This window comes from Pteropus alecto, unplaced genomic scaffold (assembly GCF_000325575.1).
Source record: "Pteropus alecto unplaced genomic scaffold, ASM32557v1 scaffold326, whole genome shotgun sequence".
Taxonomy (NCBI): domain Eukaryota; kingdom Metazoa; phylum Chordata; class Mammalia; order Chiroptera; family Pteropodidae; genus Pteropus; species Pteropus alecto.
This window is the reverse complement of record NW_006438873.1, coordinates 203,710-223,203: the sequence shown is the minus strand read 5'-3', so window position 1 is coordinate 223,203 and position 19,494 is coordinate 203,710. Positions and strand designations below refer to the sequence as shown.

At 41.4% G+C, this 19,494-nt stretch overlaps 1 non-coding gene and 2 pseudogenes across 1 annotated transcript; 2 read left to right on the top strand and 1 right to left on the bottom strand.

Annotated features, from left to right (window-relative positions):
• The first annotated feature begins 3,827 nt into the window (after positions 1-3,827).
• LOC102892192 lies at positions 3,828-19,480 on the top strand (annotated as a pseudogene).
• Positions 7,513-7,631, top strand: LOC112483083 (annotated as a pseudogene).
• Positions 14,674-14,792, bottom strand: LOC112483082. Its single transcript, XR_003047501.1, has one exon. It is a non-coding gene; the product is annotated as a 5S ribosomal RNA (ribosomal RNA).
• Positions 19,481-19,494: the final 14 nt, after the last annotated feature.

The following is a 19,494-nucleotide window of genomic DNA, read 5'->3' as shown; positions in this document are numbered from 1 at the left end:
CTTTCCCACTCACGAACTCTCCCTGGACATTAATGAGTTCATCCACTGATTGACAGATGGGCTACCTTTCCTGACACCCTGGCCAACAACCCTAAATGGGTTAGCTTTCTGCTATATCAGCAAAGACCCTCAAGACATAGTGCACGCTCTAGGCTGGGAATCCACTCTGAGGAACAAGATAAACAGTGATGCAGCTGGGACAGCCTGGCCCCAGTCCCTCCAGCAGTGTTCACACTGAACATTGTAGCATGTGTAGAAGGTGGTCATTGGCTCCTCTGCAGAGAGGGTCTGAAGCTGCATGACATAGGCATGAGGATGTTCACATGTGGGACTTGGCTCTGCAAGAGAGTCAATGTTCTCCCAGGCAGCTGCTCCACCAAGCACGCTATCCTTTCAGATTCGGATACTTATGATTTGTTACCTTGCAGGTGCTGTTGTACACTTAGGGGCAGGTGTTGCCGGGGAAATGGCACTATCCTTCCTCCACCATTGGTCTGTTCCCCGAAGCCCAGGCTGAAGAGCAGCAAGAAGGTGGACTCCACCCCCTAGGCTCCTGGCAGCCCCTGCAGCCACACCAGCCTGTGTTTTTTTCTTTCTTTTTTCTTTTTTTTTACATCTACAGCACCTGGTCTTCCTAGGTGGTCTCCCATCCTACTAACCAGGCCCGACCTTGCTTAGCTTCCGAGAATAGTCGGGGGCAGGTGTGTTTAGGGTAGTATGCCAGCCTGTGTTTTCTTACCTTCATAGTCATGAGAAGAAGTAAAAAAAGAAGTCACCAATTATGACTTCTAAGATTTTTCTTAATATAATGTCAAAGGATTGTTAAAATTCCTAACACGACTTTTTGGGTTTCTGGTCGGCAACTACTTGAGTTGCTCCAATGTTCATCTGTCTATTCCTTTCCCTGCCTACACTCATTCTCTGCTGGTCTCACAGAATCATTACTTGAAATAACAGTGTATGCTGACAGCTCCCAAATTTGTACATCCAGGTACGAACCCTCTCCCAAAGTTCAGACGTAGGTGGACAAAAAAGGGGTTCTACAGAAAGTAACCTCACAGGGTGATCTGATCATAAATTCCCAACTGGGCAACTGCAGCTAAGGATATAACATTTTTAGTAAAAGGCTTATCTTTGCCTTAAGCCAGCCCTGTCCATTATTTCTGTGCATCTAGGTTAATGAACCATCAAAATGCCTCTTTTCAGACTCTAATGCTCCATCATACTTTCGGACCTCACCTGAAACATGACTACAGAATCTTGTTGACATCCTATAATCCGATCCCCATCTTGCTTTCTCCCACCTTCTTGTAATCTTCCTTACATTCCCGCCTTAATTCCAAATGCATAAAAGAAGCTGCAAACTGTCATTCTGGGAAACATTTTCTCAGTCTGAGATCTTGCTTCTAGGCATATCCTCTGCGTTTCAAATAAATTTTTATAAAAATTCTCTATCGGTTTGCATGTTCTTAGGTCAACAACGGTCTGGAGTTGTTTTTCTCAGAAGTCTGTGCATCCTGTGGAGGTGGCTCTGGGCCAACGTAGGCCCAAGAGTTAAAGGTCCTGCGTTCTGTAAAATGCTAAGGCGGGACTTCCGGCATCCTCCTTGGGCGGTTATTTTTGACTGCTCATTTATCTGCATACTCTGTAAGAGGATCCAGAGGCAGTCAGGACCCCAGCGTTGCCTCTGCGCCTCTGCACTCGTCCTGACCCCGGACGAAGGCCTTTGCATCCTGAGCTCGATTCCCCGGCCCCTTATTCTTTTGGTAGTGCCCTCTGTGAAGAGGCGGATCTGAGGCGACTCTCCGAGCCTCGTGGTTCTCTAGAAGACAGGCTTGGACAGTTAGCTACTCACATCTGGTCGTTTGTAAGATAAAACTATACTACCCAGGAGGCTGAGTGCAGCGTGTCTGCACAGGCCTTGGGCCAATGTCGGCCTAGGACAGGGGCATTTCCTGCGGCCCTCGCCAGCAGGAGCAGGACTTCCGGCACCTTTGAGCTATACACCGTCTGCCTGTGCCCAGTAGTGCTTTCAGTGCTATGAGATCTGGAGCGATGTGCCCGCTGGTTTACCGGCCCTAGCAGGGAAGAGGCGGCCCGTGAGCGCCCGCTGGGGCCGGATCTCGGTTCTCACGGTCCTGACGCGACGCCCTGGGCCTCGTGTGCATTTTACAAGGGGAAACAGGTTCGGAGTGCGACAATCAGCCGAGGTTACTCTGCCCTGGGCAGGAAGGGAATGGCGGTCAGCCGAATCCTGGAGCCTCCTCGGTTGCCACCTTTCAGGGCCCTGCTATCTCACAGGGTCCTATGATGGCGGCGGCGAGGATGGACCTGGCGCAGGTGAGTGGACGATGTATCAAGCATTGATGCTTCCCTGCTGGTTCGGAGCGGGCACCTGGGCAGGTTGGAGGCCAAGAAAAGCCCTGGGAGACTTTGTCCTTGTCGTTTGTTTACAGCTGTTTCGCGTCTGTGACATGTTCAGATCAGTGCGTGAGGGACGAATGATGCTTCCTTCCCAGGACGCTCATCACACTTAAAATTCCAGCCACCTCCGTGGCCTGTAGGTCCGTACCCGGCTCCCACGAACTCTGACCTTCTGTTTTTCCCTGGGCCACTGTTCTTCAGACACAACAGCCTGACCATGCCAAGTTCTCTTCCATCCCCTTGTCTTTGTCCTTGCCCTGGCCTTTGCCTGGCATACTTTCCCTATGTCTTCGCAGGGCCTCCTCATTTTCGATCCTTTGCTCAGATGTCACCTATATAGAGAGGCCTTTCCTAGTAGTTCAGGCTAAAATGGCCCCTTCTCTGCTTGACCATCCTCTGGCATTTTTGTGTAGGAAACCTGGCCACATTAAATAGTCGTGTCTGGTTGAATTTGTCCAGGATGTGGGAGCAAAGAGAAAACAAAAATGTATGACCTTCATTGGGTCCTTGCTGTGGTCTGACAGGCAAGCGTAATAGATCATCTCATTTAATCTTCAACACCTCAGAGCTGAGTTTGATGCCTGTGAGGTGGATGACAACGAATATGCTCCTCTGTCCATGTCCATAGAAGTATTTTCAGCCATGGCTGAAGTGAATATAACTGTAAAATTTATTTAAAATGTTTCCCATCTTCATTAACTGTGGTTTTGTTTTGCTAATGGAGGATCATCAGAGTTACACAATTAGACCCTAGACCAGAGGGACGGGGGTTCAAATACTGTCTCTACTCATAACACATATAAACTTAGGGGGAACTGGTAGAGCTCCCTAGACCTCAGATCTCTGATGGACATGAAGATAATGATAGTGTCGACCTCATGGGCTGTGACCAGCCACCCTAGTGTTTCTTTTACAAGTATTTTTTCTTTAGTTCTCGTAACTATCATTGCTGAGTGAGAATTATTGTGTTGATTCAGAAATCAAGGTTCAGAAAAATGAAGTGAGGTACCCCAAGTTTGCACAGCAGGCAAGTGTTGATTTTAGGATTTTGTATTCCTATCTCAAGACTCTGACTTCAGTCACTTTAACACAACAGGTAAAGCCCTCAGTGCAAGGTGGGCACACGGTGAGGACCAGTGAGTCTCAGATACAGTTGTTATAATTATTGTTTTCATCATCATTAATATTCTTTCCCATCCCTCTGACATCTTAGAGTCTTTACCGTTCTGTGCCTCACAGTGCACACAGGATGGTCCTGACCTCGTGTGTTCTCCATTAGCTCCCGCAGAGGAGGCTCCTACCCTGCTGTAATTAGTGCAAACAGTTTCTTCTTCCTTGAGCTCAGCACAGAGCTCAGCCCTCAGGAGCTGTTTGCTCTCTCTGTCCTTTTTCCATTGAGAGAGATGGTCTCCGATTCCATCCAACAGCCCCCAAATCAACACTGCTGCCTCTATTTGACTTTCCAGATGCCTGTGACCTTCGAGGATGTGGCTGTGACTTTTACCCAGGAGGAGTAGGGGCAGCTGGACACAGCCCAGAGGGCCCTGTACCAGGAGATATACTGGAGACCTGAAGGCTCCTGGTCTCTCTGGGTGAGATGTCCCCACTCTGCCAGGCCTGGATCCAGGCCTGGCTGGTCAAGATGGTCTCTTTTGCCCATCTATCCTCCTTCCCACAGGTTCAGTTCTTTTCTCACCTCTTTCTGCCTGGTCTCCCTGTCTCTCAGGGAGGGTTGAGCAAAAACAGGGTTTACCTTTGGTCACAGCCCAAAGAGAAGGATATGCTGGGAGGAAGTGGGAGTGTCTCGCTGAACCCAGAAGCACATTCCAGCCAGGCTTCTTGAGGGACTGATAGAAGAACTTAGAGAAGCGTGATTGTGCCCTGGCTTCTGGATTTCTTGTCTTGCCTTCTCTCTGGGTTGGCTCATGTCACTGTCTTTTCACAATGGCTTTTTTTGCCACAGCTATTTGCAAAAGGAAGTGGTCATTCAGTCCTTGTCTCTGAAGCCCACGGATTCCTCAGCTCTACTTTTCTGTATTTATAGTCTTTCTCTTCACTCACTTAATTCTCCCCGCATGCTGTCCTTGGCAAGTAAGGAAAATAGGACTATTGCAATGAGTCCCTCATAAAGCTGAATCCATTAATTTTGTAAGACACACCTTTATTGTGAAAAGCTTTGCATTTTTGATGATACAAGTTCTTTATTTTGTGAAATGTTAATAAGGATAAGTGATATTTGATGTTTGTGCAAACATCTTAATTTGATCAACTCACTGTGGAATTCTCAATTTTTTATTTTAGTGGTTCATGAAATGCTGAAGTCTGGTGTCACCAAGTCTGCCCCTCCCTCTGACCCCTGTTTCTGGAGAATTGAATTCTCCTGCTCATATCACCCCTCACACCACAGCTCACTTGGTCTGTGGCTGCTGGCCCCACATGGGAGTGTTGTCATTTCCTCCTTAGTGTAGCACTTGGAAGGCCAGGATCTCTGGTCCCAGACTCTTGGTGTCCAGTTCCCACTCTGCTACTTATGAGCTGTGTCTTCCTGGGCAAGTTACTGAACCCCTCTGTGCCTCAGTTATCTCAAAGGTAAAGTGAGGTAATGTAGTAGCTCTTTCACAGGGTAAATGGCTCAAAACTATGCCTGGTGATTGCTTGCTATGTGCAGTTTTAGCAGTTGTGACTCCTATTGCTATCATTATTCTTAATCATTGTCCTCATTGTCATCATCCTTACACTTGAACTCAGCATTTTCTGGAGGTGTTATGTAGCTTTGTAATTTAATAGGCCAGATGTCAGAGATGACTAGACCCTGCTTTCCATCTTGGCTCAGCCATTCATCATTTCCATGATCTCAGCAAATCATTTTATCTGCCTGAGCCTCACTTTTTTCATCTATAAAATGGTGCTGATCGATCAGAGTATATACTTCATGTGGATGCTGTAAGGAAATCTTAAAGTAGTATTTTTCATGCAAGGCCCACAGGAAGAACAATATAACACTGCTTAGGACCTAAAAAAAAAAAACCCACTTAAATCAGTGAAGACAGCGAACCTTGTTCCTAAATGAAAAGACTCAGTATTTTAAATATGTCATTTCTTTTCTAAATTAGTGCATAAATTGCTTGGTGCAGTCCCTGGGATATGGTTTTTGTTTGTTTGTTTGTTTGTTTGTTTTAAGACTTAACAGCTATTTTAGGTTTACATCAAAATGGAGAGGAAAATACAGAGACTTCCCATATAAACACTGCCCCTACATGTGTAAAGCCTCCCCCATTATCGACATTCCTTCCCGAGTGGCACATTTGTTATAGTTGATGAACCTACATTGACACGTCATAATCACCCAAAGTCCATAGTTTACATTAGGGTTCATTCTTGGTGTTGTACATTCTCTAGGGATTTGTACAAATATAAAACATGTATTCACCCTTATAGCATCATACAGAATATTTTTGCAGCCCTGAAAATCCTGTTTGCTCTGCTTATTCATCTCCCCCAACCAACCCCTGGCAACCACTGGTCTTTTTACTAATACCATTTGTATTTTCCAAAATATCATATAGTTGAAATCATATAGTACGTAGCCTTTTCAGATCGGCCTTTTCACTTAGTCATATGTATTTGTTACTCCATGTTTTTTCATGGCTTGATAGCTCATTTCTTTTTAGCACTGAATAATATTCCATTCTCTATATGTACTATAGTTTATACATTTACCTACTGGAAAACATCTAGGTCACTTCCAAGTTTTGGCAGTTATGAATAAAGCCACTATAAACATTCATATGCAGATTTTTATGTGGATGGTAATTTTTCTTTTTTTTTTTTTTAATTTTAAATTCTACTTGTTCATTGCTGGTATGTAGGAAAACATTTGACTTTTGTACATTAACCTTATATCCTGCAACTTTACTATAATTTCTTATTAGTTCCAGAAGTATTTTGTTGATCATTTTGGATTTTATACATAGCTTTATTTCTTCCTTCCCAATTTGTATACCTTTTATTTCATTTTCTTGTCTTACTGCATTAGCTAATACTTTCAGTATGATGTTGAAAAGTAGTGGTGAGATAGGACATTCTTGTTTTGTTGCTGATCTTAGTGAGAATGCATCAGTTTTCTCACATTTAAGTAGGATGTTAGCTGTAGAGGTTTTTGTAGATGTTCTTTATCAAGTTGAGGAAGTTCCCCTCTATTCCTAGTTTGCTGAGAGTTCCTCTTTTTTTTTTTTTTAATTAATGGATGTTGGATATCATCAAATACTTTTCTGCATCTGTGGTTATTTTCTTTAGCTTGTTGATGTGATGGATTACATTAATTGATTTTCAAATGCTGAACCAGTTTTGTATACCTGGGATTTATCCTTTGTTGTGGTGTATAATGTTCTTGGTTAAACATTATTGTATACATTGGTTAGTGGTTATACGTTATTGGATTTGATTTGCTGTGGAGGATTTTTTGCATCTATGTTCATGACAGATATTATGTGTAGTTTTCTTGTAATGTCTTTGGTTTTGGTCTTAGGGTAATGCTGGCCTCATCGATTGAATTAGGAAGTATCCCCTCTGCTTCTATCTCTGGAAGTTGTTGTCGATAGTATTCCTTTAATATTCTCTTAATGTGCATAAGATCTGTTGTAATGATCTGTCCCCTCTTTCATTAATGATATTAGTAATTTGTGTTCTCTTTGTTTCTCAGCCTGGCTAGAAGCTTATCAATTTTATTGATCTTTTGAGAGCCAGCTTTTTGTTTTATTGGTTTTCTCTACTAATTTCCTGTTTTCAAGTTTACTGATTTCTGCTCTAATTCTTATTTCTTATGTCCTATTTATTTTGAATTTAATTTGCTCTTGTTATTCTAGTTTTCTGAATTAGAAATTTATGAAATTGACTTTAGATCTTTCTTATTAAAAATATGCATTAAATGCTATCAGTTTCCCTCTAAGCACTGCTTTCACTACATTCCACAAATTTTGATAAGTTGTATTTCCATTTAGTTTGAAATATTTTTTACTTTGAGATTGCTTCTTAGACCCAAATGTTGTTTAAAAGTGTGTTATTTAATCTCTACATTGGGTCTGCGGCCACTACGGCCATGCTACCCTGAGCAAGCCCAATCCCGTCTGATCTCAGAAGCTAAGCAGGGTTGGGCCTGGTTAGTACTTGGATGGGAGACCACCTAGGAAGACCAGGTGCTGTACGCATAAAAAATAAAAAAATAAGGGATCGTAAGATGACAAGGTCCTTGCAATTTGTGAGGTCAACCAAGGGTTACCTCGCCTTAAAAAAAATATTTAAAAAAATAAAATTAGTATAGTCACTTCTGCTTTCTTTTGATTTGTATTGGCATGGTAAATTTTTTTCTATCCATTTACTTTTAATCTATATATGTCTCTATATTTACAGTAGGTTTCTTATAGACAACATATTGTTGAGTCTTGTTTTTTGATCCACCCTGACAATCTCTGTCTTGTAATTGGAACATTTACACCAATGATACTCCAAGTGATTATTGATATAGTTGCATTAATACCTACCATATTCGTTCCTGTTTTCTATTTGTTGTCTTGTTCTTTGTTCCTATTTTTGTCTTCCACGCTTTTTCTGCCTTTTGTGGTTTCAGTTGAGCATTTCATATGATTCCATTTTCTATTTTTTCTTAGTGTGTGAGTTATACTTTTTTTTTTTTTTTTAGTTTTTTTTAGTGGTTGTCCTAGAGTTTGTAGTATGCATTTACAACTAATGCAAGTCCACTTTCAGATAACACTATCTTCACTGGTAGACTGAGACCTTATGACAAAATAATCCTAATTCCTCCCTCCTGTTCTTTGTATCATTGCTGTCATTCATTTTACTTATATATAAGCACATATAAATATTTATATGTACAGACATATATAAATATACATAAAATACACACATAAGCATATTTAATCAAATACATTGCTGTTATTTTGAACAGACTGTTCTGTTAGATCACTTGAGACAAGTAAACGTTTTTATTTTATCTTCTCTTATTTCTTCTTCAATATTCCTCATTTATTTAGATCCAAGTTTCTGACCTGTATCATTTTCTCTCTCAAGAACTTTTAACATTTATTGCAAGGCAGGTCTGTTGGCAACAGATTCCCTCAATTTTTGTTTCTCTGAGTAATTCTTGATTTCTCTTTTACTTTTGAAGGATAATTTCACAGGCTACGAAATTCAAGATTGGTGGGATTTTTCTCTGAACACTTAAAATATGTCTTTCTATTTTCTTCTTGCTTGTATGATTTCTGAGGCAAAATTAGATGTAGTTTTATCTTTGTTCCTCTATAGGTAAGGTGCTTTTTAGCCTTTCTAGCTCCTTTCAGGTTTTTTTCTTTATCTTTGATTTTATGTAGTTTTAAAATTAATGCCTAGGTGTGTTTTTTGTTTCTTTGGGATTTTGTGGGGTCTGGGGTGGGGGGGGTGGCGCATTTATCATGCTTGGAGTTTTCTTGGCTACCTGCATCTGTGGTTTGGTGTCTGAAATTAATTTGGGGAAATTTCCAGTCATTATTGTTTCAAGTATTTCTCATTCACCTTTCCACTGCTCTATGGCAGATATGAGTGAACATTTGCTTAGTGATGATGGGTAAGTCCTGAGCTTTGGTTCAGGATCTGTAGATGAGATTTTTGTGGGGCCTGGTTCCTGTGCCATTGACTTCTCCATAGAGTCTTTTACACATGACACACCAGCTCAGTCTTCACTGTGCAGGAAATTTATCATCTCACCTAACAAGAAGCTCAGAAGTGGGACTGGCTCCTGGCATGTTGGGTGCCAACCCGGTTACCTGTGTCTTTGCTTTCTGTCTTTGGTCCTGATGCTCAGGTTGGTTCCCTCACAGAAGTTGCAATACGCTTCAGGATGACAGGAGCTGCAGGTGCCTCATTCAGCCCTTCCTGGAATAAAGCTTTCTTGTTACTCAGAGTGGCTGATATAGGTCACCTGTCTATGTCAGACTACTGATGCTCAGGGCTGTCATTTGTGAGATGATGGAGATCAGGGGTTTTTAATCTACCAGGTGGGTCACCATCACCTGGGGAGTGTGTAAATCTGATGCCTAGGCCTCGTTCCAGAGATTTTGTTTGAACTGGGCCGTGGTTGCAGTCAGGCGCACCAAATGTTGCTTTTGCACACAGACTTTGAGACCCTGACTTGGATGAATTAGAATGCATGTAAGTGTTGGGATTATATAGGATGGAGATCAAAGGGAACTGGTGCTGTTTACATAGCCAGCACTAGTGTCTAGAGTCTGTGGGGTCCAATGATGGTGTTTTTGTCATTGGTGTCCAAGTTGCAGCATTTTGTCTACGTGGATGGGAGCAGTTTTGTTCCAGGGTTCCCTCTGCATTCTGAAGTTCCAGCCTAGATTGAAAGATTTTCTTTCTCCATGAACAGGCTGTCCTTTGCCTAGATCAGAGCTGATCTACCTGATGGAGCACAGCCTGGAGTTACAGATGTTGAAGAGAATCCTCTTTCTAAAATCCTGCCCAGGTGGGTGCCAACAGCTGGCCAGGTGGGGGTCATGGCCTCTTACAGACAAGGTGGCCACTGCCACTGGACTTTGTGGGAATTTGCTTGTTGTGGTCTTTGTAGACTTGGGTCCATGGAGCCTTCTAACCTGTGGTCCTTCTATCTTCCCCTCTCCAGCTCTATCGCATTCTTCACCGCTCCTATGGGGGTAGTTATGGGGTGTATTAGGTTCTTTTGGATTCTAGGCTTCCACTGCCTGGGCTTAAAAGCTAGCTGTGACACACAGCAGCCTTGAAACCCTGGGGGAGCCCCACAGATCTCGTGGTGCTAGTGTTGTCTCAGCATAGTTTTATGGCAAAATAGAGTCTTGTCCTATGTTGCTTGATTCTCATCCTTATACATTCATTTCATCTCCTGTGTGTAGCTGCCCTTCTCACATCCCTAGGGGAGGTCTTGCCCCCGACCATGGTCAATTACTGTACCAGTGTTCAGATCATTCTTAAGTCTGGTGATGCTGAGTGTATTATTTGTGAGACAGAGAAAGAGAACGTCACACCAGTGTTCACTTTCTCATGAAACCTGCTTCTTCACTTCTTTTCTGCCTCTTCTGTAATTTTATCCATTCTCTACTCGACATAACAATACACTTGGGGGAACTAAGTAAAAAGTGCTGATGCCTCTCTAATGGCTTCACGCTGGCTGTCATAGACTCCTTTCTCTGTACAATTGATCTGGAGAAGTCTCATTTAGCAAGAGATGTCTATACTGGTGTTCTACCTCACACTTAACTATTATTTCTTACATTTGTTTTCTGTATCTACCACTTAACTATTATTTATTGCTGTATAGTGCAAAACCTTAAGAGACCAGCTTGATGAATTTTTGCTTGCACATAAACCCTCATAACCACCACCTAGGTTGATATATAGAATATCCCCAGCATTTTACTAGGGACTCATGCTCTTGAGAGCCCCCTCTACTATGTAACCCTCATTTCAACTGTCAGCAGTGATAGTTTTGACTGTTGAGCCCCACAGCATGCTGTCTCATACCTATCTGCTTTCAGTCATCATCATGTCTGTGAGATTCTTTCTGTGTGGTTACACGTGGTTCGAGTTTGTTTACTCTCAGTGCAGTGTGTTATCTCACTATGTGAGAAGCTGCCATTCGTTTACCCATTCCCCTCTTGATGGGCATTCCTATTGTTTTCGACTTAATGCTGCAAAGAATATTCTTGTTACCTTTTTTTGGTGCGTATAGCACTGATTTCTGTTAAGAATCTATTCTGGGACATGGTTCCATAGTGTAGCGGTTAGCACATCTGCTTTATATGCAGAAGGCCCTGGATTCGTGCCCTAGTGGAGCCATGGCCCGTGGTCTATGGCCATGCCACCATGAACAAGCCCAATGTCTGATCTTGGAAGCTAAGCAGGATCGAGCCTAGTTAGTACTTGGATGGGAGACCACCTAGGAAGACCAAATGCTGTAGGCGAAATAATTTAAAAAAAAAATCTATTCTGATATGTGTACAAGTCATGGAGTAGGTTTATGTTCAGCTTTTATAGAAACTGCCAGACTCTTGGGCAGAGTGGCTGCACCTTTCTACATTTCCACCATTTGCTATGAAAGTGTCCACCCCACCCCCAGTCCTCGTCAGCACTTGGTAAAGTGGTTCCCTTTGGTCTTTGAGGCCCCAGGGAGAGGTTTTTTGATACCATCAGCAACACTGAAACTGCTCCTTATACGGTCAATGCTTTGCTCTAATCATATTGGTTCAGGTGTACAGCATAGTGGTTAGACATTTGTATAATTTACAAAGTGATCTCCCCGATTACTCTAGTACCCACCTAGCACTATGCAGAGTTATTACAATATTATTAGCTCCTAATTTTCAAATGGAACAGTGACCTCCTAATTTTCAAATGGAACAGTGACCTTAATGGCCCACAATTTACTGAACCACTTCTGCAGTGTCAGGCACTTTATAGGCATTTTCTAACCCTCATGACAGCCTGTGAGACAGAAACGGAAAGTCTCTTCGCTTTCCAGAAAAGAAATTGAGACAGAAACAGCTAAAAAATTTGTCTAATGTCAGCTGACTTTGTACAGCAGAATTTGAGTCGACGTGTTCTGGCTCCAGAGCTGACTGTTAACCTCCTTGCTGTGAGCTTACAACGCAGCACAGACGTTTGGCCCTCTTGGATTGTCAGATAGAACATTTGGCCCTCTTGGATTGTCACTAGACCTTCAGTCTCTCCTCACTCTAGTCACCATTTTAGTGTTGGCTCATCAAAGATCTCATGGCCAATTCTTTTAACACTTAAATATTCTCTAAGGTTAATCTACACATTCTTACACCTTCAATTTACATGCTTTCTAGATGTATATCATTGGACTAACCCATTAAAGCTAACATGCATTGGTTGGTTCTTTACTCAGTGTCTGACCCCAAACCGAACATGGTATATACAGTGTTTTACTTCATCCTCAAATAGTCCTACAAGACAGGCACTTTTTTTTGCTTTATTATTTAGAAAAGAAAATGAAGACTTATGGGATTTGAGTGCCTTGCCAGGCACCACAAAGCTAATATTGAGTTCTTCTGAAACTTGGACCTATTGTTTTCATGGTCAGAGACCATGATCTTAACCTCATATGACCTCTAACTTGTTGAGTGGACCTCAGGTACAAGATGTCAATCATAAACCTTGGTTTATGACACATTGTCATCTCTGATTCATGAAAGACCTTGATTAATTGATGTTTTAATTGAATTACTTATTCATTCATTTCTTTTTGAAAATAATACATTCAATATCACCAGACCCAAGAATAAGAAAATTGCTCACATCCTACTGTGGTAATCAGCTTGGGCTGCTATTTTCTTCTGTGTTATCATTACTAACAAGCTCTTTTGTGTGTTGTATTCCCTTCAAGTGATAGCACAAAACCCGAGACCACATAGCCTCCCCCTTCCTGCCTGGCTTTGTCTGAGGATGTATCACTCATCCTAAGAGCAACAGACTCAGCGAGCCTCAGGGGACGCCCAGGTGGGTCGAGGCAAAGGTCAGAATGGGCCATCAGAAGTTCGGGAAGGCCACCTGAGACCAGGGATTGACCCCCCTGAGGGAGAAGCTCCCTGGAAAACTGAGCTCTGAATGTGGTGCTTTAGGGAGAGAGGATGGTCTGCACCCTAGGATCATCCAGGAGCCAGTCTCTCTAGGAGACATTCTCTGTGAATGAGACTCATGTGGACCAGTGAAAGACCCCTTAACTCATGAAGGGAAACAGTCCTGTAAATGCAAGGAATGTGGGAAAATTTTTAACAAGAAATGCTTCCTTGTTCGACATAAGCAGATTCACACTGGAGTGAAGCCCTATGAATGCACAGAGTGTGGGAAAACCTTTAGCAAGAGCATATTACCTCCTTTAGCACCATATGATCCACACGGGGAGAGAACCTACGAGTGCATGGAGTGCGGGAAGGCCTTCAACTGCAAGTCATACCTCATGAGGCACCAGCAGATCCACACTGGGAAGAAGCCCTGTGTGCACATTGAGTGTGGAAAGGCCTACACCCACCGCTCCAACTTATCCTGCATAACAGAAGCCACACTGGCAAAAAAAACCCTTTGTGTGCATAGAATGTGGGAAAGCTTTCTGAGATAAGACTGGTTTCCTTCGACACAACATCATCCACATGAGAGAGAAGCCCTTCATGTGCGTGGAGTGTGGGAAGGCATTCAACCACAAGTCAAACCTCAGGTGGCACCAGCAAATTCATAGTGGAGTGAGACCCTTTGAATGCAAGGAATGTGGAAAAGCCTTTTGGGACATAACAGACCTCATGCAACACAACATCATTCTCACTGGAGAGAATCCTTATAAGTGCCTAGAGTATGGGAAAGCCTTTTACTGCAGGTCACACCTCAAGCAGCACGAGCGGAGTCAGACTGGGGAGAAGCCCTACGTGTGCAGTGAGTGTGGAAGGGCCTTCACACATAGCTGCACTTTCATCTTGCATAAAAGGGCCCACACTGGAGAAAAATCTTATAAGTGCAAAGAATTTGGGAAAGCCTTCAGCAATCAGTCAGCCCTCATTCGACACTTTAGCATCTACACTGAAGAAAAGCCCTATGAGTGCAATGAATGAGAGAAGGCCTTCAACTGCAGGTCGTACCTCATGAGGCACCAGAGGATCCACAGTGGAGAGAAGCCCTATGAGTGCGGGAATGCCTTTTGCCAGAGAGCAAACCTCATTCGACACTCCATCATCCACACTGGGGAGAAGTCCTATGAGTGCAGTGAGTGTGGAAAAGCCTTCAGTCACAGCTCATCCCTGAGTCAGCACCAAAAGATGCATTCTGGAAGAAACCCTGTCAGTGTAACAGAAGTGGGAAGACCCTTCACCAGTGGACAGTCCTCAGTCAGCTTCTAAGAACTCCTGTTGGGGAAAGACTTTTTGAATGTAACCACTGAGGGAAAACTTTTGCCAAAAGAAATGTCTTACTCAGAATCTACTCATTCATACCAAAGAGAAACCCTGTTGCAGAGTATCAGTTATCATCTAATGAGTCATGACAGAAGTCGACTCAGCTTAGAATCTCATTCTGCCTCTGAGAGTTCATCCAGGAGAGTGTTTCAATCTTTTTTTTTTTTTTAATTTTTTAGGTGAGGCAATCCTTGGTTGACCTCACAGAATGCAAGGACCTTGTCAGCTTACAATCCCTTATTTTTTAAATTTTTTATGCCTACAGCACCTGGTCTTCCTAGGTGGTCTCCCATCCAAGTACTAACCAGGCCCAACCCTGCTTAGCTTCCGAGATCAGATGGGATCGGGCTTGTTCAGGGTAGCATGGCCGTAGATGTGATCCAATCTTTATCATTCACTTAGCAAAACCTTCAGCCACATCTTTCTCCTTAGTTTACACTGCAAAATTATCTCAGGGAAATTCAAACAAAGGAGGAAGAGACACAGAAGAGAAAAAACATGCAAGCAAGCTTCTTTCAGAAAAGCCTATGTCAATTTTTCATCCCTTTATTTTGGGAGCAGGGCATGTCATGTCAGCAATCAGAGGGCCTAGTTTCCTTAGTTATCTGTTACGTACATTCACTTCTGTCTAGTATTGGGAGAGTTAGACAGTTGAGGGTATGTCCGAAAACACTGATCGAAAGCCGCCTTTGTTCTACAACATTGTCTCTCCTCATGAGCAGCATAAATCTATGAAGAATATGAGGGCTTGAGTTAGGAAATGCTCTTATATTGAGATAAAGATGCACGTATGAATGGGCACACTTTACTGCACACTTAAGACGGAATTGAAAAACATGTTTCTTCATGTGTCTTCAACCATTCAAAAACTCATATTTCATCTTGATATACTTATTTTTTTTCCTTTATTTTTCTGTGGTGTGAGGATGAGTGTTGCTGTTCGACCTTCCCAGATGAATCCTAATTCTCCCCTCTTTGGTTTCTGAGCTGCTTCAATCCTCCTTAGAGAGGTTTCCACCTCCACAATTTTCTAGGGGTTGATTTAGAGCCAAAACAAAATAAAATACACGGCTAAGTTAGGCTAAAGAATAATGATAAAGTCAGAAAAACAGAGAAGGCATCTCATTTTTAATTTTACAAAAGATTGTGAAAATTTACTGTCAAATTCACAAGAATTTTAACAGAATGAAGTGGACGTGTACATGTAGGTATATGTGAGTTGCACGGTTGTCACCATGAGCTTAGTTCTGGCATAAAGACTAATGACTAGTACCTTTTATTAGGGTATTTTGGAATTCCTCCAGTATTTTTTTGAGCTACCTACTATAGTATTACCTCATGTTAAGAAATACATTGGACGTAATGTGTCTACTTGGAAACCATCTCAGGGCCTTTTAAATGACCACATGTGTAGTTTCGTATTGCCATTGTAGGCCAAGCCATTTTCATTGTATCAATCCATGGCATTATTGTAAAAGCATCTCTCTACCCTTTTCATGTCATGTCTAGGAAGTCTTTAGTAAGCCCTAGGTCCTGAATATTTTTTTCTATAAATTTTCTAGTTTTACCTTTTACATTTAAATCTCTAGTCCATGTTGAGTTAATTTCTGTATTGCCATGTGCGGTTTACCTTGAGTTTTTTTCTTGTGTTGACCTAAGGGTTATTCCAGCACCACTTGTTGAAAAGACTTTCCTGCTTTTGTTGAATTGTGTCTACTCCTCTGTCAAAAATCAGTTGGGCATATTCATGTTGGTCTATTTCTGAGTTCTCTATATTATCACATTGATCAGTGTGTTTTAACGTCTGCCACTACCACACTATCTTGATTACTGTAACCATCATCAAGTCTTAAAGTTAGGTAAAGTTATTCCTCCATATTCTTTTTAAAAATTAATGTAGTTTTCCATATCAAAAATTTCCTTTGGCTTTCCATATAAACTTTATCATATGCATGTCTATATTTATAAAACATCTTGCTAAGATTTTTGGTAGAAATTAATCTGTGGATCATTTTGGTGAGATTTGGAATCTTCATTGTGTTGAGTCTTCCGGTCGATGGGCATGGTATGCCTCTCCATTTATTTAGATCCTCTTGGATTTATTTAGTTAGTGTTTTGTAATTTGTAGCTTATGGTTCCTGAACATATTTTGTTAGATTTTTATCTAGGCACTTTTTTTTGAGTCATTATATGTGGTATTGAGTTTTTAATTTCAGTTTGCACATGAGCATTACTGTTATATTGTAATATAACTAATGTTCATATGTTGACCTTGTAGCCTATGACCTTGCTGAATTCACTTAGTTCTAGCAGCTTTTTTGGTACATTCCTCAGGATTTTTTTCATAAACAATAATGTTATCAGCAAGTTGCGAACATCTTATTTCTTCTTCCTAAACCATATCCCTTTCATTTCCTTTTCTTGTTTTTATTGTACCAGCTAGAACTTCCAATATAGTGTTGGATAGAAGTGGTGAAGGAGGACACACCTGCCTTGTTCTTAATGTTAGGGAGAAAGTATTTAGTGTTGACCATTAAGTATGATAATAGCTGCAGGTTTTTCTTATACATGTTTTTCAGTTTGGAAAGTTTCCCTCTTAATTTGCTAACAGCTTTCATTATGAATGGATGCTATAATGGTTTGCTTTGACTGGTTTTCAAATGTTGAACCATCCTTGCATTCCTGTAACAAACCCCACCAGATCATGAAATATAATTATTTTACTCTGTGTATGTTACAGCCTTCTGTTAGCTAGAATTTTGTTTAGGATTTTTGTGTCTAAAATCATGACCATATTGGTCTGTAGTTTAATTTTTTTGCACGATTGTTAGTGTCCAAGTAATGCCTCTCAAAATGAACTGGGACGTGTTCCTCCTCTTTTTTTTCTTCTTCTTTTTTTTTTTCTGGGTGAGATTTTATAGAATTGGTGTTATTTCATATATTTCTATAACATATCTTGGAAATGTGACAGAAAGTGAATATTGCAGGATATTTTTCCACACACCAAAGTTATTACTAATTCAAACATTTCCATACTCATGTGATGGCTGGTATCTTTGGGTTTAAATACATCTTCCTATTTTGTGCTTACTTTTGCTTCACTTCTATTTCTTGTACTTTAAAATTTTTCTGTAATTCTAAACTCTGTATTTTAGTTGGGATTGTATATACTCCTATTTTGCTAATGTTTAAGTTAAAATTATAACACTTATCCTTAATATAAATGAGCATATATCGTCTTGCCCAATATAAGGGATATTATTTGAGGATTGAATGGTAATTATGTCATTGTACTCAACAAGGAGATACTGTTTATGTTTTATACAGATAGTGAATAATTGTACTATCTACAGATGCATCCTTCTCTTGGATCTTTATTTCTTCTATTGCTGCAGACCTTTCACCTGGATCATTTTCCTTTGTCCTTAAATGTAACCTTTAGCATTCCTTTTCTGTGGATTAGTTTTCTATTCCATTTTTCATTTTGGGGCACATGTAGTCTTATTTCATGCCCTTTCTTAAAAAAAGAAAAACACTAATTGTTGAATGTTATTTGAGTGAAATTTATGTTGGCGATGATTTCTTTGGGACCTTCAGTATGTCCTTCCATTGTATCTCTGACTCCAGTATATATATATTGGGTGCGAGTGAAGACAATTTATTTTGTGTTGATAGTTTCCTGGTGGTAAGGAACAGTAGTTGAACCTGATGCAAAGGACAACACACCTTAGAGATTGTTAACTGTGAGATGAGCTCAGTAATTAGATGGAGTTTTGAGTTGTTGGATAATAAAAGAATGACAGTGTAGAATGCATGCGAGAAATAAAAAAATATATATGTGGTGACCAAATTGATGGGTTGTGACATAAACTGGCTGTATGCTTACCAATTCCATTTTCTTTTTTGGGACACCTAACAGAACAGCATGTCCCAGCTTCTGTACACTTAATTTGGGACCATCTGAATGAGTCGCAGCCAATTGAGTATAGGCAAAAATGACTGTCAAACTGTGTTTTAACTGTTTTGTATTTGTGTACCATTCTGGGGATCTCAGTGATTCTCTATTTTTCAGGATTTAGTGTTCCCTTGGGGGCTCCAGGTTCAGGTGATGGGCTGATGGTGATGGTGTTTTGTTGAGGACAGGACCTGATAACTTAAAGGTGCTGAGCTTCAGGCTGGGCCATCTCATGATCATATATTTGTTCCTGGGCCTACCTGCCCTGAGGGTCAGGGAAAGACAGAATGTGGAAAGGGAGGTCCTGGTTACCGCGAACTAGGTAACATGTCATTCTGTCACAAACATGTAACCATGTCAACTCCATTCTCCACTCAGGCTTGAGGGCAGTTAATCCAGGTGTTCCCAATATCTGAATTACGTGGCCTGCAATAAGGCATCTCTTTGGGCAAAATGTCTACCTGTAGTTTAAGAAATTTTGTGCTGTGTAAGAAATAACTAAATAAGACAAATAATACAAACGTATGCTTTTATGTAAAACTTTTAATAAAAATTTATGAGGCTGCTGAGTCAGGGTCATTGTATCTTTTGATAAATAATGCCAAGGATCCTGCAAAGAGGCATCCCCAATTTCACTTCCCACAGCAGTGTGCATGAAAGCATTGTGATGGTAACGCTAATGACCATATTAATACAGTCGTCCCCCTCATATTCGTGGGGTATATTTCCAAGACCCCGGCTGGATACGTAAAACCGAGGATGGTACTGAATACTGTATTTTTCCTATACAGACATGTGTACCGCATGGGTATGCTGGAAAAGGGATGATTCGCGACGCGGGTGGGAGGGAGCAGGACGGAAAGTTTGTGATTCACTAGGTCCGGGTGAGACCGCAGAGCTTGCATGTCCACCGCCATGCCCAGGGAAACTAGGGCGTTTTTAAGAGGAAGCGAAGCCCTGCCCGTGTTTGGAAACCTCGAGCTTTATTTTCTCGCACGTTCTACCAATGCGGTTTGTAGGTTGCCATGGAAAAGGGGAACGGCACATACGAACAGACGGAATAGACTACATTACCCAGAAGCGGATACCTCATGCTTTTTCTGCCTGAGAGCTGAGCCAATG